General features: G+C 37.7%; 1 long non-coding RNA gene across 1 annotated transcript in view; it reads left to right on the forward strand.

Annotated features, from left to right (window-relative positions):
- The window catches only part of LOC120610371 (uncharacterized), a 20,872-nt gene extending 7,676 nt beyond the window's left edge, over positions 1 to 13,196 (forward strand). Inside the window, exon 3 of the long non-coding RNA XR_005654924.1 lies at positions 10,452 to 13,196. This is a non-coding gene — a long non-coding RNA (uncharacterized LOC120610371). The remainder of the gene's footprint in view (positions 1 to 10,451) is intronic.
- Positions 13,197 to 24,792: the final 11,596 nt, after the last annotated feature.

Genomic DNA, 24,792 nt, shown 5'->3' on the forward strand with positions numbered 1-24,792 from the left:
GCATTTTGAACAGCCAATGCTTTCTTACAGGTTCCTCACCTACCCTATTTTTAAATACTAGTGTTAGTGCTGCCCTTCCCTTTCACAATCTTTCAGCTGGAAAACAACATAGGAATTAAAGCAGTTAAGTGGTTCTACTTTCCTCCTCTTCTCTGTTAACATTGTATCAGGCTCCTTAAACTTAAGGCACATTTCTGCCTGACCTGTGAAAATGTACCTTGCATGACTTTCCACATCAATCCCAAACCACTTAACATTTGTATTGTTCATAACTTCAGTCCTGAATGCTTGCACTCCATGGTCTGATCTGTTTTAGTCTGACACTATGACTTATTTTTATCTTTCATTTCTACTTCCCTCCTTAGACCTGATACTTCTCATACTTTGACTTTTCTCTTCGCTCCTAAGCCTTGGCTATACTACTTTGGTCGCCCAATGATAAATGTCTCACCTCAGCTAATGGGTTCTTTCTTTTGGGTGATACTCTTAGGCCTGACATTCTCACTAGATATTGCAGTTACCCATTGCAGTACATCAAACCAGGTGGCTGCCGCATCACCTTTAAGTCACACAGCATCACTTCTGCTATACTCTATTGGTCAACTGATCACTAAGGTCAGCCTAAATTCAAGGAGAGGAGGCATTAACTACACCTCTAATGAGATAGTGTCAGAAGATTTGCAACCAAGTTGTTTAAACACCACCTGGTTAGTGGAGCCCAGTGAAGAGAGCCCAGGCACAAGGCAGCAAAGGCATTTGTTCCTTGTGCTTTCTTCTCCATGTAAGTGTACAAGTCCTTTTTGATGACTTAGCACTTTTCATATACCTCCCTTCATTCTGGACATTAGCAGCTAACATTCTTATAGGTTTATATTGTTGTTTTATCTTTGAACATGATTGTTCGTCTGTTTTCTGTTTGAATTCATCAGAGAGAACCTCTTGAACCCATATCAGTTTATTAGTTCTTTCATTGCTTCTACCCCATTGTATTCCCAAAAATTAAACTGAAAATATTTAATTCCTTTTCTTAGCTTCCCTATCAGGAGAATGCTACCAATTATTTTCTTCTGTCTGCGTAACCCACTTTAACATATACACATATACACACTAAATATTTACTTATTGTTAATACTTGTCATCTCTTTAATTAGCGTGGGGAAGGTGTAATGGCATGGTTAAGAGTCAGACAGACCTGGGTTTTAATTCCCGTTCTCCCCTACTAGCTCTCTGTATAATCTGGAGAACATCGTTTTACTCCTTTAAAACTTAGCATATTTTATGTGATTAATGGGGATGACAGTGGGATTAAATGACAGTGATATTAAATGAAAGAACACGTGAAGAATTTAACATGTAGTAGGCACTCATTAAATAGTAACTCTTACTATTATTCATCTCTTAACCTTTTAACTGAAAACTGCAACAATCTCCATTCTATAGTCTAATTCTGCATGAAACATCACCAGTCTGTCTATACTAACATCATGTGTTCTTAGTGAGTTATTGCATATATTTTTGCCCGGTTTTGTCAGCATTTTAAGTAAGATCTGCCAGGGTCATGGTCACCCATGTTTTTCTTTATTTTTGTAACCCTTCTAGCCCCTAGTTCAGGCCTGAACTACAAAGTCCAGAGGTGTGTCCTAGATTATACAAACGGCCCCTATGTTGAACATTTGGATGTCAGAGCCAACACTTGCCCCAAATTTCTCTCTGCAAATAACTCTAAGACACCTTCCTACAGAGAACCTAATGTAGAGGAATGCTGCTTGTCCAGAATGATCACAGTGCTTGCAAGTGTATAATTAGTCACTAGTCAGTATGTAAATACTCTGTAAATTGCTTTATTTGTTAATGTGAAAAGCACCGCAGAAATACAAGGTATTATAGGAACCAGGGCTGAACACAGGAGATAAGGTATTGTGGAGAGAGAACAAGTGAGTGAGGTACCAGTGTGTGTCATGTATCCCTCAGAGGGGATGGAGCTTATAGGTTCTCCCCCCTCGCTTTCTAAGAACACTGACTCCCCTGGGTGAATAATTTAAAGGACAAATTACCACTCTTCTGGGTACCAAAGCCAGCAATAAGCTGAAATTAAATTAAATCATAAAGCCCTACAAGAAACTGAGGGAAGAGTCAGAAATATAAAACCAAGGGAATCCAGAGCTAAGCATGAAATATTAGAGTCAATGCAATGTCCTTGCCTTCCTGTGCTGATGAAGGGAAAAACTGAAACCACCCTGGTACAGACTTAAAGGACCACCATCAAATATCCATTGTTAAGTACTTGGCAGTGGCTATTGCAATGATTTCAATTCCAATGGGGTATTGGAAGGAGAAAGGAGAGAAAACACTAGATCAACTTCGAGTCCTTGCACTTCAGCTTAAGTAGGTGGGTGACCTTGAGCTAGTCACTACCTAATCTGGGCCTTAGGTGCCTTCATCTTTGAATTGCAAAAGATAAAATCAGAGTTTGTGTTTCTAAAATATTTTTTCAAAATATTTTTATCAGCTCAAAGATTATAGTGTGCCAAAAAAAAAAAAAACGTATAAAATTTGCCTATTAAAATATAGGAAGCTGATTATCTTTTTTCACAGCACCAGTCCTGGTATCGCCGTTAAAATTTCCTTTTACTCCTTTGAAAGGGGCCAGGAGACGTGAGAGGGGAGACTTTGGAAACATAAAGCCATACGGTTGTGTACTAATAAAACACTGTGTTCCCACACTTGTTTCCTCCAGAGTGAGGAAACATGGTGGCTTAGAGGGGTGGACCCACCCTGTGTACAAGGCGTTAAGTAGCACTTTAAATATCCAAGATTGGCTTCTGAGAAAGGAATTCAGCATACCTGTACTAAAGTAAAAATCCAAAAATCTAGTCGTTCTACATCAACAGAATGACAAAGGATTGTGAAAGAGTTCCTTTATTCAATCAATACAAAACAGGGACTTTGGTAAACAAGTTGGCAGCTCTTCTGCTGCCAATGTGGCATGTAGCTAGCTCTAAAATAAAATAAAGTCTACAAAGCAGATGGTGTTTTCTAGGATGCTATTATCATTGAAAGACCTGGGACATGTCGTAGGTCCAGCATATTAAGCTTACCTCTATCAACATCACTGCTAAGCCCTATCAGCATTTATTGCCTCAATAGTATCACGAGAAATAGAATACTAAAATGCAGTGGTCCTTTTCCTTGCTAGAAAGCTGTACTCGACCTCTTGGCCTACATGGGTGAGGGCTGCAGTAAAGGCCAAAATATCAGGAATAATCACCTAAATGATGGTACCTGGATCTTTGAATTTCATAGGCCAGTAAAATTCCAAAGAGAAAGAAAAAGACCATCATATGGAAGCCAAATTTAACACCACTACTTCACAAAATAAAAACATCTACTATCCATGACCACTATCATTTTATAAAAGAATATTTTAACACCAAAATGAAGGAAGGATACTGTCTGAAAAACTACATTTAGTTTTCAGACATACTATATTTCTCTGCACTTTTTTCAATCATCAGGATCAGTGAAAAGTCTGTCCTGGATCAGAATGGTCCTTAGACCTGCATTTGGGAAGTCCTGCTCTTTGTAAGCTACCCTTAGAAGTAGAAAGCCTCTTTCTCTAACAATTCCAATCTGAAATTTCCTCAAGGTTAAACTTTAAGCCCCATTTCTACTTTGAAGTTTTCCTGATTACCTATGACCACTATGATCTTTCTGCCCTCTGAATTCTTATAGCGCTTATAATTTTAATATATAATCCAGCACTTTCATTTTATGAGAAATTTTTTTCTTTTTTTTTTTTTTTGAAATTGACAATGTTTTATAGGTAATGGTTTCATTTTAAGCTAAACAAATTTTAAAGTTTTATTACCAGCTGTGAGGACCACAAGTTAGACATCTCTGAAGAACATCCCAGCTTAGGGGAAAAAATATGTAGAGAGACTCTAGAACAGAGATGAATCATCCATTATTCAAAATGCATCTGAAGTTAGCTGAAGTCTTTTAAGGTTGACAGTATAAAATCCAATATATTTGGATCAGTAAACTGATGTGTTGAAACGCTCTAGTAGTACATTAAGAAAGGGTGTCCTTTGATTTCAGTATTTTCTCTTCACCAAGTTAAGTAAGATCAGGACAATCATTTCCCAACTTCTTGTTCAGAATGGTCCCATATTTTCATTTAAATAGAATAACAGAATTCTACATAATAGAAAATTGTCTTAGAGACTATCTAGTCCAACCCCTTGTTTAACAAATGGGATACCTAAGACCCAGGTAAGTGAAGTGGCTCCTCCCAAATCTCAAGCAGATATTAGAGTTGGGAGTTCTACCATAATGTATGATCTTGTAAGTATTTTAAATATAATAGTCTCATATCTCTATATCTCCTGTTTTCTTGAATTCATCACATATAGGTAGTAGTTTACCTGCAAAGTCAGCCAAGCTCTTCCGAGTTGGAACTCTGCTTTTCTTTGGTCTCTTCACTACAATTACCACAGTCCTAGATATTTAATTATATAAATAAATCTATATGACAACATAAGGGACCCTTCTTCATTTTCTTTTTTGGGGGACTGGTCTTTTCTTCATCTAAAACCAAAACCTTAACATTTCCACCTCGATACATCTTCGAAATATTTTCAACATTTTTAGATATAATTACCAAAACCACTTGTATCCAAATCTGGAAATGAGGACTCCCATTTCTAGAACAAATATCCCATATGACTTTCACCAATTCTCTAAACTTCTCTGGCCACAACTTTTCACATTCGTGAAACAAAGAAAAATTTTCTGAATAGAGACTGAGGTATTGGAGGGTTGGGACCACACCTTTTAATCTTCCGTATGTTACCATATAGAGCTTCATCTCAGGTTCTGCCCACGCAGATGCTCAGGAATTGCTTGCTAACTGAAGATTTTTATGATCGCTGATAGAAAACATAAATGCAAAACACGGTTTTTCCCTTGCCCGGAGTTACCCAGGAGCATCATTCTCATTAAGAGATGACCACATTTTAGAAAGTGGGTCTCATAAAACAAAAAATTTAATAAAGCCATCTGGGAAGATGAGCGTCGTATAAATGCAAGATATTGATATTATCTGGCTACTTGGGGAAATACCATGTAAATGAAGGTACAGCCCAGCTCCATAATTCAAATCAAGTATTGATGTACAAGGTCTTTGGATAATGGACTTTGAAGATTGATATTTCTCACAAATCTGAGGCTCCTTTTCTTCCCTTCTTACAATTTTGCTATTTTTACAGTAAGATTTTAATTTTTGGAAAACATCTTTTTTTCTTTTAACAAAAAACTATCAGTATCAACTGGGAGTCTTGAAACAGAAATTTTACATCTGTTTTTATCTTTTTTTTTTCTTTTGAAGCAAGAAATGATGCAAACAACACAGGCATTTATTTCCTGCTCCAATAATTATGCAGAATATTGTTCAGTTATTTAGCATCCCAGTTGACCCAGCTGCTTTCTTTTCTTTTTGATTCTTCTAGCAAGGATGTGTATTCTACTCCTGATATTATCCTGAAGACTCTTCTGGATGAAGCCATACAATAACCTGTGCTCCTTTTTAACCAGTGTTTCTCTGAGAGATAGTTGCTGAAACAGTACCAAGTTCACTCATCCAGTATCCACAAAATGAACATTCAGCTAGCTTTGACATTCTCAATCCTTTATGTAGACAGGGAGGGCAAAGAACATTTCTTTGACACTTAATGATTCTGCCTTTTTACCTCTGCTGAAGGAATTACCCTTCGCATTGAGGCAACAGCTGCCCCACTGTGTAAACCAAAGTTCCTCTGGGCGCCTCACAGTCTCTATAGGGAAAAAAATGGGATCTAATGTTTGTGCCCATTTTTCAGAAATGTTGAGTCCATTTGGCCCTGGCTGTCCCCAACCCTCCCTCTAACCACATACTCACCAAATAATACATAAATATAGTCAATCACAACACTGCTGTCAGAGTAGGCTGAGGTTCATGGGCTTTGTCTGGGAGTGTGTGTTGTGGGTTTGCTGGTCCCAGGAGCCACACATAGAGCTTATCTAGAAAATGTGCATGGTGGGGGAGGGGTGGCATGGGATGGAGGCAGAGAGGTTGTTCTACATGCTTTGACTGGCTGATGACTGGGGAGGGATAGGTAGGGAGCTGGCAATATTGCCTTGATCTTTAATCCTTTTCATAATCACTGAAGAAACTCCTTCTCCCATTGCTCATATTCTTGCATCCCTAAATCACAGTCTAAAAGCAAGTGTGCTCAGAGCTAATGGCCAAGACACTTGTATGCCCTGTATCCCAGGACAAATTTGCATACTTAGAAGCAGAGTAAGAAATATCTGCCAGCCCCTTTTCTCCTTAAGCTCTGCCAGGCACTGTCACTCTTCATCCCTGATGGAAAAATAATATTCTGAGCTTCAGCCTAATGAGGATGATGGGAGGTATAGAGTCTTGGAAGCCATATAAGCCAGCTCATTTAGTAAGTGCTATGGGCCAGATAGGGTACCAGACAGGAGTGTACAAGAAGGAAGAAAATCTAGTCCATGCCCACAGAGTTCTCAGTCTTGTAGGGAGCTCATAGGAAATTTGACTACATGGATCTGCTAATATTCTCAATATTATTCTCAATGTTAAGAGCCTCCCAATGTATTTTTCATGTTGTAAAATATGTAACTAAATTGCAAAGATGATGACAAAAATAGTCTGAACATACCAAGGGATTGGAACTCTGACTGCAGAGATAGCAAGTAGAGAAGTCATCCCATCTAAGTAGCTAATGGTAATTTATCAACAACTAGTATGTTGAGAAAAACAGCAGATTTGCTGCAAAAAAAAAAATATATATATATATATATGTATATACATATGTACACATACATATATATGTGTATATATATACATACATATATACGTATATATGTATGTATATATATGTGTATATATATATATGTGTATATATATATGTGTATATATATACATACATATATATGTATATGTGTATGTATATATACATATATATGTATGTATACATATGTATATACATACATATATACATATATACATATATACACTTACATATATATACATACATATACATACATATATGTATGTGTATATGTGTGTGTGTGTGTGTGTGTGTGTGTGTATATATATATATAGGAAAGCCTTTTAACTTCTCATAAAATATTAGGCAATATTACATTTATTTTAAAAAGGTATCTTTATAGAGAAAAATTAATCCCTTAGATAACCACGTTTTATTACCATTGCAAGATAAGGTACTACAATATGAGAAGACAAGTAACAGTGACACAATCTTTTTTTGAGTCACAGTATTGGTGAGGAGATGAAGTTTTGCACATGGAAAAATTAAAGGGATATTGATTCACACTTTAAAATAGTTTTAAAACCTTTTGCCTCATATCTGAAGATTGTATGGACAAAAAAGATGTATGACCACAACCAAGAGGTAAAAAATTGGGTTTAGAGGCTTTTTGTAGTTAATGGGGTGAGGGTGGGGGAGGGACAGAGACAAAGGACTTGAGGTTAGGAACATAGGAAGAGCTGGTCAACTTTTTCTGTGCAAAGAAAAAGCAAAATTCTTTGTAACAATTTTCCCCAAGTGATTTTCTGTAAGCATCAAAAGTCAAAGGATTTCATATTTTGTCATTGAAGTGTTTGGGAAATTTTGAGTTTCATATAGGTTTATTTTTAAAAAAAAATAAAAATTATTTTTCTGACTTTTTTTCTTCACAGTAAAAAGTTCAGACTGTATGGAAGACAATAAAAAGAAAAGCAAAAATCACCTGTAATCCTACTACACAGAAAAAAATCAATATTAACATCTTGATGTATATTCTTTTAAACACTTTTCTATGCAAGTATATACATATGTTAACATATGCTTTTTAAAAAATGAAATCATACTAGGCATAATGCTTTCTAATAAATTTTTTACTTAATAATATCTCATTTTGGATCTCAGTAAATATAGATTTAAATTAGAATAGTGAGTTGAGTTATGTCCATCCAAAATTGATGATCATTCAGAACCTGAGACTGTGACCAGATTGGGAAATAGCATCTTTGAAATTTAAAGGTCTAGAGATGAAATCATACTGGACTTAGGGTGGACCATAAATCCAATGACTAGTAGCCTTATAACGGAAAGGAGAGGAAGATTTGGACAGAGAGAGAGACAGACAGGGCAATGTAAAGATGAGTCAGAGATTGAAGTGATGCTTCCATAAGCCAAGGAATGCCTGGAGATACTAGAAGCTAGAGGATACAAGAAGGATTCTCCCCTAAAGCCTTAAGGGATAATTTGGCCCTGCTTCTCGATTTTGGACCTCTGGCCTACAGAACAGTGAGAGAATAAATCTTATTGATTTAAGCCACAAAATGTGTGATTATTTATTACAGTAGCCTTAGGAAACCAATACAATTAACATTTTTATTGGCTGCATAGCATTTACTGTATTCCACTCCATATGGATGTACCATAGGGAATGTAATACAATGATGGACATTGTTAATGGACATTTAGGTTATTTCCAGTTTTTCACTATTGTAGACAATACTACAATGAACATTCTTGTCCAGGCGACTTTATGCCCTTTTATGGAGAAGGAATATAGCTTAATTGTTAACAGCATGGGTTCCAAACCCAAAGTCAGACTGCCTGGCTCCATCACTTACTATCTATTACCCTGAACAGCAACTTAACTAGAGACTTTTTATTACATGGAAAGATTTTTTTGTATGTCAGTGTCTGACATACAATAAGTACTAAGTAAATGTTTTCTTTTTATGATAAGTTGTCAGAGATGAATAATTTTTTCTAGATCAAAGAAGAGATAGATACATTTTCAAAAATCAATGCAATTATAAAAGGCTTAGTAATAAATCTAATAAGCATCAGAATTCACTTTTCTTCACAGGCATACGCATTTTCATAGAAAAAATTGTAGTGCCAAAGCCTATGAACACTTAATTTCTAACATCTTTAACAAAACAAAGAAAGCTCATTAGTAATTTATTTTCATTGACTTTGAAAAGGCAATGATTAATTGTTCAACACATCGACATTTAAGTCAGACTACGTCTGATTTCAGCCCTGGTTCTGCCACCTTTTAATCTGGGAAAAATTACTAAATTTATATGCTCCTCAGTTTTTTAGCTACGTACTAGGATAGTTACCTCAATCTCATTAGGGTTATCATAACAATTAACTGAGTTACTTTATGCAAAGTGTCTAGTACAGAACCTGTAATAAAGTAGAGGCATAAAATACTGTGTTATTACTAAAAAATTAATGTCTAAGAAAACAAAGAAGAATAGTTTATTGAATAAAGAAGACCATCCTTTGATATTTGCAATCACTTCATATATGAATAATGAATACAGGCAGTCTACAAAAGCTTTTTGATCTTGTACCCCATAAGTAAAAAAATTTGTACCATGTACCTCCAACATATTATATTTGTTTATAAATTACAAATATGTACAATAATATTCATGTGTACATTATAAAACTCAAAAACAGAAAAATTTTTTAAGTGAGATAAAAATTTTAAAGTTCTGGCATTTTTTCCACATTCTAGTGGATCATCTTGAACATCACCCAACCTGGGTTCACACACTGCACCTTGAAGATCCCTGATGATACAATATTCTCAAATACAAGTGTACATAGGGATGTGATGGGCTCAAGGATTTGTTGATCATCAAATGCACATGAAACTAACTAGTGAAGTATTTCTGGAGGATGTGAATGCCTGTCTGGTACACACCCACTTGCTCATTTGTCAAGATTTGGTTCTAAGGCCTTCCCCTGCGTGAAACCTCTCCTGGATTTTTCAAGTAGAACTGACAACTGCTTCCCTTGGATTCCCGTATTCCTATGCAGATATTTAGCATAACATCTGTAACATTCGACTATATTTATTAGCTTCTCTCTCTTCCAATCTTGACTGTCAGCCTCTCAAAGGCAGGGATTATGTCTTATTCTTCATTGGTTTGCTAGTACTCGTTAAAGAGTAGATCCTTAATAAATAGTTACAGAGTGAATGAACTGACAAAACTAGATGGCAATACAGTACATAAAAATTAGGATGTCCCGGAAGCAATAGAAGAAAAAACAGAAAATGCTATGAATGCTCACTAGAGCCTCTTCGACATAAAATGATGTCTAATTAGATTGTAAAGTCTGACTTGTCTGCAGAAAATTTCTCAGAATTTCCCAGTGAATTCTCCAGATACTGCAATGGAATTCTTGGTTGCTTCGCTCCTCTGCACAGCTCTTCCTCTGCTCTACAGAGGAGGAGAGTTAGGCCTGGATGGGGATGTTTACGTATTTGCTAATCATTTGTTTGTTTTCTCTCTGAGCTCAGTTCTGCCTGCCAAGAATAGCTCAGAATGACAATCATTTTCATGCTTTCAGTTAAACAAAGGCTCCAGAAGGACATGGAAGAAGGGAACAAAGCCAGAAGTTTAACATCAACAACAAGAAGGAAAAAGAAGAAAGTTAAATATCCTGCTCCCTATTTGTTGCTATCCCATCTCAGCGTTTTTAGTACTCCTGTTCACCTGAAATTGGAACGTTGCGGGTAGGTTGGAACGGGCAGGCCTTAAATAGTTACAGTAAATAAGAGTCTGGGATTTCACCCTATGATTATATCCCTTGCAAGTCATTTGTATTTTAAAATTTCTGTCTCTCATCACCCCTTCCTCTTGTCTGTTATGTTAACTTGAAGCCACAACTAGTAACTGTTAGAAAAATTTATTTCCATATCTGTTTCCTTTAAGTGTTGTTTTCCAAAATGAGTTCTATGAAATGTCCATAGATGCTCCATGAAAAAAAAGTTCTGTTCTAAATGTTTGAGAAATTTGTGGTTACATAAGTTAAACAAATTTCTTTGCAACAGGTCTTCTCATGTCCTTTAATTTTCCAATGTACCTGGTCAATCTCTAAGAGGAAACATAGTTTGCACCACAGAACCCTCTTTTTCTGGAATCATCTGGCCAGACTAGTGTTCTAATTATTACACTTTAAGATATACCACCCTTTTGATTTAGGGTTTAGTTTAAACTAGGAACTATTGACATCAGAGGCACAGACATTCAGAACTACCTTGGTCATTTGGATTGGTGTGCGGCTCTTGACAACATAGGGGAAATATCACAAAAGAACCTTCCCAAAGATTCTTCCTGTGAGCTGATATGCCAGTCCTGCAGAAAGAGATAGGTTAGAAAAATAGCCTGATGGAAGGGCAAAAGGACCTAAACTGGCCACCATGGTTTTAGGAATATGCATCTCAGGACCTAATATGTGCATTTAATCTCTCAGAAGTTGCTTATCAGAAGAATTCCCTTCTCTCTTGGGGTGCTTTCATGAAGAAGCCCTGTTTTGCTATTTTTACTCCCACCGACCCACCCCCACACAGAGCCTTAGTATTATATACAGCTTTTGTTTACACTGTGTTCCCACCAACAATATCACCTCTCCACCTACCTCATTACTACATAGTCTTTCTCTTGCTACCGTGTGACTTCCCTTTCTACCCACTGTAGCACGCCTTTATTTCTCTGAACACTCACACTATTTCATGTCTGTACCAGATGTCAGAAAAATATGGTCTTCCATCCAAATCCAGCCTGCCATCTATTTTTGTAAATATAATTTTATTGGAACAAAGTCACACTCATTCATTTATGTATTGTTTATAGCTGCTTTTTCTCTATAAGGGCAAAATTGAATAGTTGAGCCAGTGACCATAGAACATGCAAACCTAATATAATTACTATTTGTCTTTTACAGAAAAATTTGCCAAACTCTGTCTATACCATTTCTTTAGTATTTGTCATATGCAGCCTTACTTCATGTGTGACTCACATTTGGATGTTTTGTGCCTTCTCAATGAGTTTTAAGGCCACTGAGGGCAAGGTCTATGATTTGTACTTTTCTGAACCCTTTGTAAAACCTATGTCAGGTTTTCATAGGTTATCAACAAACATTAGCTAATCATTGATTTTTTTATCGATTTTTTTTGAAAGAGCCAATTCATCCAAATTCTTTATAAAATGTCTCTTGTACCAAAAAGGAGAAAGTAAATGATGTTATTTTTATATCATTTCAGTCTAGTGGTTTGCCATAGGAAGTGGGTATGAGCTGTTTAAGTTGGTTAGCTTTGAATTTTTCTGAAAGTAAAATAAACCTCAAAGGAACAGCCATGTGTCTTCCAGGTTGCTTGGAAAATATTATCCTTTCTATATACAAATTACAGAAAGTTTCCTCATCTACCATATATTGATTCCAACTATCCCAAACAGTTACAAAACACACACACACGCACACACACACACACTTCTGAAGGGCTCTGTAAATACTAGCAAACAGAATGTGGACTGACAAAAATCAATCAATGCATTCTCTGATAGCCATTACGCTGATCTTCCTTACGGCCACTTGGAGGAATAAGTAGCCTGGCTAAGACCTATGGTCCCAGGCAGGACTGCTCTGCAGTGGCCTGTTTTAATTCTGGAAGTTGCCTATGTGAATGAGCCTCTGACATATCAGACTGGAAGAGACGAAGCTCTTTGCATGGCCATACAATCTGTTTTGGAAGACTTCGCTGGCTAACATTTGTGAGGGCAAATGAAAATCATAAGCTAAAAGTGATGAGAGATGACTCCTTTCAAAAGCCAACAAAGAAATGCTCTTATTAGCATCTTTTACACCCAGATGGGGTTAAATCGGCCACTCAAAATGCTTATTTAGTTTGCTCAGTACCAAGAAGTGGTTCCTAATGTTGTGTGCATGATTGACACACACATGTCTGAACTTCTAATGGCTCCACGTGGTTGCATGTGCCGGGCTGAATTATTAGTTTGTGTAAATCACCTACAATTTGTTCTCTACCCACAAATACAAGTGTCTGAAAAAAGGAAAGGAAATATTCTCAGAGCTCTCCCGCAGCAGGTCTCCGGCTCCACCACTTCCATTCAGGTTGACTTGTCTTTGTTTCTGAATAAATGTAAGGGCTGACTGGGGGTTAGATGTGATGATCTTCCCCTGGCCTGGCCCTGGTTGGTGGCCCAAGCAGAAAGAGTCCGATTTTTCTATTGTAAAATTGCAGCAGCAGATATGTTTGAATCTATTTAAAGTAGCCTTTTTATAATATAACAATTTTTTGTAGGTATAATTTTCAGGGTGCCTACTGGTTGAGAGATGATAGAACTTATTCATAGAATTTACACTCTAGTAGTTTTGATAAATCTATAACATGTTGAAAAGGAGTTTTGTGGAAAAGTAAACATTATTCATCAGGGCTTTAGTTTCCTTTATATTTTGCTGTCAGCTGAGCAATATTATAAGTTGTTTGTTTGATTTTTATGTATATATCATTTATTTGGCTTGCTTTCTAGATCTTTTACCTAATCAAATCCACGTAAGAACAGTACTTAAAGCAACTCTAAGTATGGCATGGGGGGAAATGTATATATCCTTTTCTTTATATTATCTTTTGTTCACACACTGAGGGCTATGGAAGGCAAAATGTGGTGAGGTGCTATTTTATAGCATGTTTAATGCTTATCAGTAATTTTTTTCCTCTGACCTTCTGCCTCAGACAATTAATTTTGTTGAACTGCTCACACACTAGAGGAACATTAGAGGGAAAAATAATGTTAGTACTAGTGAATATAATCTTGGAAGAAAAGCTGTGCAATTATTCAAAGACCTAATCTTATCTCTTGTTTCATTTTTATATCACAAGTCTACATTTAAAAGTATTAGATATACTGTTCTGCTGTCCCACACCTTCAAACCCCAGTAAATAAATGCTGCTAAGTGCCACCAGGAGTGAAAGAGCTTGTAATGAGAAGTGTGAAGAGATGTGTGCTCCATTCATCATTCTGTTCAGTCCAATATTGAGGCTCTTGTTATCAGCAGGATTCGTGGCGGTGTCATCGCAGCTGGCATAAATCTTCTGTCAGTGTGGGTCGGACTGATGCCCTATTAAAACTCTGCTTGCAGCTAATCACAGAATGACCTTTCGATGTCTTTAATTAACCTCTGACCTGAACCATGCCAATGTCTTGTTGGTAGGTAAATCTATGGCATGACATTTGCTTATGACACTACATTTGTCTTGGTTTAATCAGCGTACCTTTCAGATTATGGCTTGAATGAAATACAGTTGGGATCCCTGCTAATAGTTGGATTAATTTTTAAAAGGTTAGAACATAATATTTTCCTCTGAGCTCCCAGTGATATCTTTGCAGACATTTCCCCATGGGGAGTTGGGAGCCCCCGTTAAAGTAAATTCAGGTGAGCCTTCAATTTCACCAATAACGTCATCTTTTCTATCTAAAGTTATTCCTTTTGAGTGGCCTAGGGAGCCAGAAGCATTGTAGATCCTATGATGACCAGAAAACAAAAGATTTAAAATATAATCTAGTCTCGCTTGTCCAAGACGATGGAATGTAGCAGTGGGGTACAATTAAAAGAAAGAAAGAAAAAAGGAGAGAGGGAGGGAAGACTTTAATCACATTTTGTGAATGTGCTTTTTTACTCTAATATGTGTGTGCCTCAGGTCCCGAGACCTCTCTGAATAAGAAAAATCTCATCTATATCTCATTTCTCCACTAAGAGAAACCCTGTTAGTGATTTCCTTTCTGAATTAGTAATGATTACAAATGTAAAATATTTACAAAGAAGTATACTTTTCTTACATACAAGTATAATTATAAAGTGACAAGTGGTTACAAACTCATTTAAATTGACTAGATATTTTTAAATGGCAAGTTGTGATTGCCCTATAAATCATAACATTATACAAATAAAATAAAACTTTTGAGCTACATAAGATTTGTCTAATTTTATGCTCAATCAAAAGCCCCATGAAGGGCTTAGACAAGATGATCTCTCAGATCTTTTTTAGCTGTAAATGTCTATGATTCGGTGTCTCCATGTTACAAATTTGGGGTTTATTGAATCTGAATTCAAAAGGTTTTCCTATCTTTCAAATACAATTTAAAAGCTATATTGACTTTAGGAGGTAGAAAGTTTTCAAGTGTCCCACCTGCTTTTTCCCTCTTCTCTGCCTTGTCCTTTTACCTGAGCCTTTGTTGACTCGCCTGTAAATTCAGAATAATAATACCTACCGATAGAATTGCTTTGAAGATTAGGGAAAATGGACATATAACACCTAAAACAGTGTCTGGCACACAGTGATGCGCAATTCACTGTTGGTGCTGGTGGATCTAGTAGAATCTGCAGCATTTGTTAATAGATATTACCTCTTATGTTGATACACTAGCCAAACCTAATCTTTTTTCTTAAAAAAATTATACAATTTAATGGTTAACAAATTTGAAGTCACTCCTGGGTTCAAATATGTGCTCTGTCAGCAACTTACTGATTGTATGATCATAAGCAATTTACTTAAGCTTCCACAGTTTCTCATCTATAAAAAGGGAAAATAATTGTATCTAATTGGTGGACCTCTTGGATGAAAGGCATCATGTCTGATTTTGCTCCATATTTTATTGCCCTTACCTAGAATGGTAGTTGGCACACCATAAGCACTCAGTAAATACTAAGATTTAACTATTAGGTACAATTATCATATTATTTAATTACATATTAACATTACACATTGTCTATCATCATTATCATCATTATCATTATCATTATCATCATTTTCATCAATAAACTTGTTCTATTTCTATCTCATATCATCTTTGGTTTATAAGTGGTAGTTACATCTTTTTTAAAAAGTAGGTTTTGGTTAATTCTAGGCTAAAATGAGGAAAGTGATGTCCACTAATGATATTATCTATTTGCTTAATTATGTATTTATTTAAGAAGTATTTACTATGTCAGCCTCTGGGGATACGATGGAAAGCTAGAAAACACACAATCTCTGTTGTTGTGGAACAGAGAGTTTATGAGAGAGGAACTGATGTTAATCATAGAAGGACACTATAAATAAATAATTGTAAACTTTGCCAAAGACCATGAAGAAGAAATACACAGCTCTATGAGAGAGCTTTAACATAGTCAGGGGGAAAAACATTGCAGTCTAAAGGAAGAACAGCAGAGGATGAAAAAGCCTTACCACGTGGCAGTTTATATGCCACGTTATGAAATTTTGTTTTTATCCTAAATTCAACAGAAAGTAAGGGATAGAGCATAATGAGATTTCTGTTTTCAAAAGCTTACATTGAAGACCATATGGAGAGTGAACCAGAGTGAGATGGGGGCAGACAGGGAGATGTTAAATGTCAATGATTCACATTGTATAAAATCTCAAAGGAGTATTATAAAAAATCCATTGTAATTCTTTCTTTGAATCTTAGAAAAAAGTTAGGTTGATGCCTTCTTGATAGGCACCAAAAAAGTGGAGGAGAGAGACCTGCCAAAAATGCAAACCTCTCCTTTTACAGTTAGTATCAATACTAAGGACCAAGAGATACCACATATGCCTCTAAATTTATTCTTCTCTTCTGCTACTTTTACTGTCACCATGAGGAAATAAGGCTTTCCATGTTTATGGCCTTATATTATGGGCAGTCACATGCCCTCTAATTGGAGAGTTGCATGTTAAGCCAATGACCTAGCCTCATAAAACCTCTCTAGTTATTACACTGATGGGGCTAAGCTACAATGCAATTAGAGTTATGAAACTCACCTCTAAACTTTAGTTCTGGCAAGGACAGAAGAAAACCACCTCTAGCTAGAGAGTTCTCATGGCAACCAACCTCGTAAAGAGATAAGGTGGCTTGTTTATTCATATTTCCTCCTGCAAATATTTATTCAACTCATTATGTAGTAGGTACCTCTCAAGTATTAAATGAGAAACTAAGCCTGGCCTTGAGGTAGATGTCTGCTATGTCATGTGATTTAAAGGGAAGGGCTCACATCTAAGAACCTATCGTATTTATATAGATTATCTGATTTTATTATCAAGACAACTCCACAAAATAGAAATTATGATCTCCACTTTAGGACAGTAAGGATTTGACCCTAGATCAATCAATCATGAAGCCCTTGCCCTTCCTATACACCATGATGTTTATTAGGAAGGAGCCCCTAATAAGAAAGGGAAGCTAGAAAGATTCACCCTGTCCCCAGTGCCCTCTCTTTAAAATCACAACAGGGTTTTTGAATCTCAGCACTATTGACAGTCTGTATAATTCTTTGTTGTGTGGGGCTGTCCTATACACTGTAGGATGTTAGCCACATCCCTGGCCTCTACCTACTACATGCCAGTGGCACTCCACTTGTGGTGTCCAAAACTGTTTTTGGACATTGCCAACTATCCCTGGGGAGCACAACTGTCCCTGGTAGAGAACCATTGGTAGAGAATAAAGGCAAGAGGCCAAAGGACTGAACCCTGAGGTCCGCCAACATTTAAAAGGAAGGCAGAGGAAGAGAAGCTATTATGAATAACCAAGGAAGGAAAGTTTCAAGAAGGAAAAGTGGGCAAAGTCAGCTGTTCTAGATTAGTTACATAACATATGAATACAAAATCTTTGAATTTGGTGATGAGAAGGTTCTTGGTGACTTCAGTGAGGTAAACTGCAGAAGACTAGAGAAGGAGGGAGCAAGAGCCTAGAGGTGGACAACAAATGGAATGCATGGAATAGAGTTAGTGAGAGTAAAATCTCCTTTCAATAAGCTGGAGAATACTGTAAAAGTGATGGTGTGCAAACTCTGGGTCCAGTACTTAAGACATTGGACGTTTCTACTTTCTGTATCTTGGAATACTCTCTCCAGGAGACCTGAGCAGCCATGTAAGAAGTTAGACCACCATACTGTAATCACAGTCTCAACTAAACTCAGCTCTCCATCCATCCCCGCCATGTGACAAACATGCAATTGGAGTCATCTTGGAACCTCTAGGCCAACCTACTATCAGCCAAATACCACTGAGTGACCTAAGTCAAAGCTCTTTGGAGCAGAACTACCCAGCTGAGCCCAGCCAAGGTTCCCTAGCCAGAAAATCATGAGATGATAAAAAATAGTAAGTTTTAGAATGGCTTATTATGCAACAATATAAACCTGGACCAGACTACAGTGCTAACCCCAGTTGCTTCTTCCAATTGTGAGATCTAAGGAAAAGAGATGTTAGACTATCATCCTGTCTCCGCTGCTTTGAGAGTAATTCCTACGGATGAGTTCTGTGCCATTAGCATGTGACGATCAAGCACTCAGATTCTAGAGTCATATATTCTTAAGTTTAATTCTTGGCTTCTCTGCTTCCTAGCTGTGCAAAATAGGGGTTATTAAAGGTCCTAGTCATAGAAGCATTGTCAAGGTTAAGTGAGATGCATTTATAAAAGCGCTTAAATAGTGCCTGACACAATAAATCCTTGCTAAATGTTAGCTCTTATTTAAACGATGAGTTTTTCCATCAAAGAATAGCAAATCATCACATTTTTCATAAAACAATCCTAGCTTTGACCTCATAAAAGCTTGCACTACATGCCTCCCAACTAGCAGGACTAATGAGACATTCTTCCCCTACCTTCCGCTTCTTCACAACCATAACCACAAGTCTGTTCCTGTTTGTCTTCTTGCGGCTTCAAATCTCCAGTTCTCAGTGTTTGACCAACAAACCTTACACACACACACACACACACACACACACACACACACACTCAAAGAGAATGTCTCTAAACCACAAGTTCTCCTGTGGGAAGTGTGAGTATTAAAGGACTGAATTCTGAATGTCTTTTTAGCAACCACAGAAATTTGGATTCTAATTTGTGTAACATGTAAATCATTTCTGTTGGAAATAACCAGAAAAAAAGAAGAGAACTAGGTGTTGGGAATAAAAAAGAAATAATAAAGTAGAAGACAAAGGATGAATAGAGGTTTTAGTACTGGAAACTCTCAAGGAAATTGAAAGAAAAGGAGACACATGTTTCTGCCAGGAAGCAAAGGGCTAAGCTGTGTATGAACAGGGCCCAAGGCAGAGCTAAGGCCATAATCTTAGCTACTGGACAGATATTTCAAATACATCTAGTTAGCCATGAAAGTAACCCAAGGCTTTTTCCATCTCAATCACCTTGGAAACTACTGTGTAAACCACAGTGAACCCAGGATCATAGAGGTAGGAGTTAATAATTCTGAGTCATAATATTAACAAACATTGAACATTTAGATCGAGGATAAGACACAGAGAGAAAATGCCTCCTAAAATGCATATTATCTGAAAAACCAATTTACAAACATCTCATTGATCTTCTCCAGCAGAGAATTCCTATAAAGTGGCTAATAAGCAATGGGTGTTAAGATAAAATTAATTATACGCCCATCATACTAATTTAAATGGGTAAAATGTCACCAGAAAGGTATTTAGTATGCACTTCACTGAATTATGTCCACAAACATAAAAATATAAGGTGAGTGACAACCTCTGACCCTTAACTCCAATTTTCACATTGCCATAAGTTCCTTATTTTCTATGGGCTTTTCGAGAAAAGGACTGAGGATTGATCTTAGTGTGTGTAGAGGGCAGCAGAAGAGGGCAATACCAGGAAAAGATGGACTTAGAGTGGTAGCTAGTAGGCAGCTAGCTGCTCCATCAGGACCCTTCCAAAGCCATAGGAACAGACCCACTTTGTAGAAACTAATTGATCTGATGCCTTTGAGTCAAAGTACTTAAGATATGTCTGCCCTGCTGAGAACTATTCCTTGTGACCACAGGGCACAGAGCCATGCACCAACCGCTTCGTATTTGCAGACATTCCTCTGAGCATTAAAATGACTCCAACCAGTGCCATTTAGATCTCGCTTTCACCAACTAGGGTTTTTCTTGGCAGGGGTCAAGTGCGAGTGGCGAATGGGAGGGAGAGGAGCCAGATCTCACGTTCACAAAGGGCCTGAAATTTAGACTTTGACCTTTTCTCTAAATAAAGTTATATTGATGCTCTACTTTTAGAGTGTTAAATTATTAACTTTAAAAATGTAAACTTTTGAAATCTACCACATATGTGTAAGTATTTTGGCATCTCTTCACGTTTAATATTCATGTTTAGTATAGATCCTCAAACATGGGGGTGATCTGGATACTTTCCATCTCTATGCAGACCTGCAATTCTTCCCCGCAAATACTGAAACTTCTCAAATGAAAGCTTAGATATATGCAAAGCTGAAAACGGGAGTTATAAGTGAATATGCAGTGGGCATATACAGGTACAGAAGAAGATACTAGAAATTATTCCATTAAGCCCGACTATAAGATATATCCCTCAAGAGCTGAGGCTCAATCTTTCATTTCTATATCTCTAATACATAGCACAGTGCCTAGAACACAGTAGGAGCTCAATGTATGTGTGTCGAACATGTGAATGAATAAATGAATGAATAACCCTAGCCTGGACAGATTATTCTTTATGCAATATATGATACTGTCAAGTTCAACTGCCTGCAAGGGAATCATTTGTCTATGGAGTAGGCAAATTTTCAATCTGAAACTGACTTCAAGCCATTGCTCAGACCAAGTGCCCAACTAAAGGAACATAAATGATTCTTAATATCCTACCAAGGAAAGCATAGTGAGAGAAGGAGATCTGCAGCTGAAAAAATTAGAGCATATTCCAAAATCAAAGAGAAATTCCTTTTGGATGGTCAATTATCTGAGATTACCTGAGCCTAGGTCACAGACCATTAGTGTGGATAATCAAGAATTGACTGCACATGTAGATGTTAAGCCTGCTTGGACTTGGGCATCCCCCAGTGGCCTGAGCACTGCCTCCACCCCTCCCCACCACACAGAGCCCGAGGTAGGAATGGAAATGTAAATCCATAGCAAGGCTTGGGGCAGAGATCTTCTACTAACACCCCCAAAGATTAGAGTTTGCTCCAGGGCTACAGGAATGAACTAGGGTTTGTTATGAACTCTGCAACCGGAGCAAAGGTTAACAAGAGCAAGGGCATCATGGAAAAGAGAATCAGGAATTGTCCATGCCAGCTGCATTTTCCAAGTCACTACAAACACAGAATTGTCTATCTTAATACATCACATGTATTAAAATCGGGGACAACTATGAACAAAGTTGAAGATCGGGTAATTCTGTTTTGGGCACTGCTGCCTCTTGTCCTCACTGCTTTGTCCTTGCACCTGGCTGACATTTGGGTCCATTAGCTGCTCAAAGTCTTACCCCGATGACTTCCCCTGGGGATGATCTACATTCCTAGCCAGAGGCCCCATACTGATTTCCTTCCCGTATTCTGTGCTGCCAGAGACCTGCCCTCAACTCTCAAAGGTTAGAGCTAAGATAACTTGATAAATTAAGCTGGGCTTTCAGATTAATGTGTTTATAGGTGCTCTGTCTAACCAGAGTTTTTAAAAGACCTTTCCCCAATTTGTGTTTTCCCATCTAATGGAGTGGCTCAGAAGGAAGGCAGCATGGGACAGGTGTAGGTGGGATCAGTCAGGGGTAGAATATTTTGGGGTCTGTGATCTGAGTGGCTTTCAAAACACTTCTGGCTTCCTAGGGCTAGGTCTATCTATAGAGGCAAGTGTCAGTCAAGATTTCCTATACTGGGGAACAAATCTAGGATGTCGTTTGCTATTTTTCTACCCTGTGGGGGCTCCTGAGGGCATTTTAGAGACCTTCCACTTTATCATTCTAGTTTCCTGAGAGTATTTAAGCAAACACGAAGGGGGATGATTTGAGAAATTTTAATAGCATTATAATCAATACAGAGGAAGGGGCCCACCATGTACTGAGGTTTCTGTGGTCCATTCTGGTGAGGGAAGACATGGGGAGCACATAGACAGAGAGTCCGCCCCCAAGGTCGGGCTTTCTAAGGGAGTCCTTAGAAAGAGTGAGATAATTTATAGGCTAACATTTTCTTTTAATGTGGATAGCATTTTCTTCATTTATAGTTAATTAGGTTAAGCATGCATGGGGAGCAAGGGAGAAAGGCTTTTAGTGATGCTCTAAATGATTAGTAATTTGAATAAAGTAAAGAACCTCTGAAAGATGGAGCACTGGCCCATGTGAAACAGGCTCACTTTTAAGTGCTGGAACCGGCAACCCACACTAGTTTAGAAAATGTTATGGTAATTAAAGCACTAAGATCCAAAGATACAGAATGTGCTAAGTATTTTTAAACCTGTTTTATGTACGCATGATATAAGTGACATCGAAACAAATAGCTGAAGACTGACGTATCGGATATTTGGTGTACTGGGAACTACCATGTCGAGCTTTGGCCCTTGAGTCACACCAACTTGCTGGGGCCCCGGGATAAAGTGGTGAGCAAGAAATATCCCATTTTTCAGCTTCAGGCTTCTCATTTGTAAAATGAGAATAATTATAGTGCCTCCATACACACTCCCTTAGCATGGCTATTACGATTACGGATAATGTATGTATTTCACCTAGTGAATAGTGGGCACCAATAGGTTAATAACCAATATTCTTATAAGATCAAAACCATCCCTCCTTTGTTTGACCGAATCCAACATTTTAGGCATTACTCGTCTTCTTTTAACTGATCCAAACCTCTTTAGTTTACGGCAGCTATCTCATGCAAACAAGATGATACTCTTCATGGATACAGCTTTCCCAAACTCTATTCCAACTGCAAGAGTTCCAAGTACTGCTTTCTTACCAACAATTTTCAACAAACAAAAATATAAGCAACAGAAAGTCTTTACCACAGTTTGCAGGCCATCGTTTCTATCATACTGCATCAGCTTTAGGCATTCCTAGCATATCAACAAAGACAGGTGAGTGAGCATGGTGTTAGCCCAATGAACCTTGATAGGGTCCTGGCGTCATCCCCCGACCTGTATGGCCTGTGGCTAGTGTCCAGACTCTCTAGACTTCTGTTTCACTCTCCATAAATTGAGGACTGTCTTTATAAAGGAAATAAAATAATTTAAATAAAAGAATTGTAAGTCTCAATTCAGACTTACAATTATTTTCCTAAGCACAAAGTTTTCATGGCTTAAAAGAAGTACTCGCTCCCCAGATTTCCCTGGCTGTCTTCTCATTCAAGTCTTTCTTCTCTATCGGCCTCTTGGTGAAGGGAACAATGAGATTTGGAGTGGAAAGAGCATGAGATCTGGGGCCAGGTAGACTGAAATTTGAATCTCAGTGCTTCCGTTTACTGATAACGCGAGCTTCAGCAAATTGCTTGGCAGTCCAGGAGCGTCAGTTCGGTCCCCTACAAAATGGCTAAAATGGCACAGAGCCTACTCCCAATGTCGGCATGGGAATAAAATAAGGATGAAAAGAGCCTAGCATGTAGTCGATATAGATTGAGTATAGTTTCTTTTCACCAAATCATCTAACCGGAAAAGTGGTAGATTTTCAAGACCCTCTTCCCCCATAAAGACCCTCCTCCCCTCCAACTCTCACATAGGCCCCTGAAAGTAGTCAGTAAAAACATTATTTTTAACTGTTTCTTACACACACACACACCACACACACACACACACACACACCCCACCACCACACCACAGCCTGGACTGCACTTACCCCACTTGCCCCTGAACGGAAGCCTGCATGAGAGTGAGGCCCAGACAAGGGGAAGCCATTTAAAAACAGCATTTAGACCCCAGTGGGGAGGGGTCATTGCCTTCCAGACTCTTAGCCACCCCACCCCCTTGGGGCAGCTGGCCTGATGAGGAGCAGGTGATTTTTTTTCCATTGTTTTAATTTAATTCTAATTGAAAGTATGGCTGGAGATGCCTTAAATGGATTCTTTTTTTTTTTTTCTAGTTAAATTTCCTCAGGGAGTGTACCCCAAGACCTCTCTCTTTGTGATAACTTATTCTGGCCAGCAGAGCTAGGGTCTATTTATTACATTTCCCGACCATCCTCTCCAAAGCCTTAGGAGGAGGGGCCCCTCTGCAGTTGCTGATGACTAGAGAATTACTCAAGTGTGAACTGTTTCACTGTCTGTCACTTTGCTCATTAGGCAAGTGAGAAAATGTATCTATGGCTCTGTCTCATGGTCCTCATTAGCTTAGTGGCACATTTTTACTTCCCTTATTTGTTTTAAAGATGAATGCATAAGAAACAGTATTCAGTTGGTGTTCCTCAGTATAATTTCAAGAAGCAAAAGCCTGGATAATCTTATTATCTTCCCAATAATTGTGTTGTTCAGACGGTAGGGAAAGGGTAATTGCCTCCACTGCATTTGCAGCCAGGGTTTGGGGTATAACCGTTTTAGTTGTAGTAAGGATTGAAGTCTTCAGCATTGGGATAAGATCATGGTGTTTTTGGAAAGATAATAAACAGATACTCCAATAATGATTGCTAAATAATCTGATGAGCCTATACCCTGAGTATGTTGTTTTATTTCCTTTCAATACTCTAGTCCCTGTAGGTAGAAAAAATATTACCACTACCTTTGTGTTAAATGTAACTCTATTTCTACCTGGAGATTTAGCAAAATGTTTGTTTTGTTTTGTTTTTTTTTTTGAGGGGAGGGGTTATATGGAAGGGATACGTGGGTACATTTAAGACTTGATCTTTATGGCGCATTCTTTACAGGTGTTTATGGTTGTTCATCATCTCTAGATTTATTTACTGAGATGATAAAACAGAGCTGAGATGACCCAATATCATTCAAGAGTTTGACATTCTGGCTGCCTGCCTGATAGAAATGTGTCAGCCTATTTCTTGTTTGCTGCGCTTGACTTGGGATGTTTAGGATCCATTTTTGTTCAGCCACATAAATGTTGTTCCAAATTCATTAGCATCTGTGTGGAGCCCAGCCACAGAGAGCCTGTGGCTGATGATTTAAG

This window comes from Pteropus medius, unplaced genomic scaffold, assembly GCF_902729225.1.
Source record: "Pteropus medius unplaced genomic scaffold, Ma_sr-lr_union100, whole genome shotgun sequence".
NCBI classification, from domain to species: Eukaryota; Metazoa; Chordata; class Mammalia; order Chiroptera; family Pteropodidae; genus Pteropus; species Pteropus medius.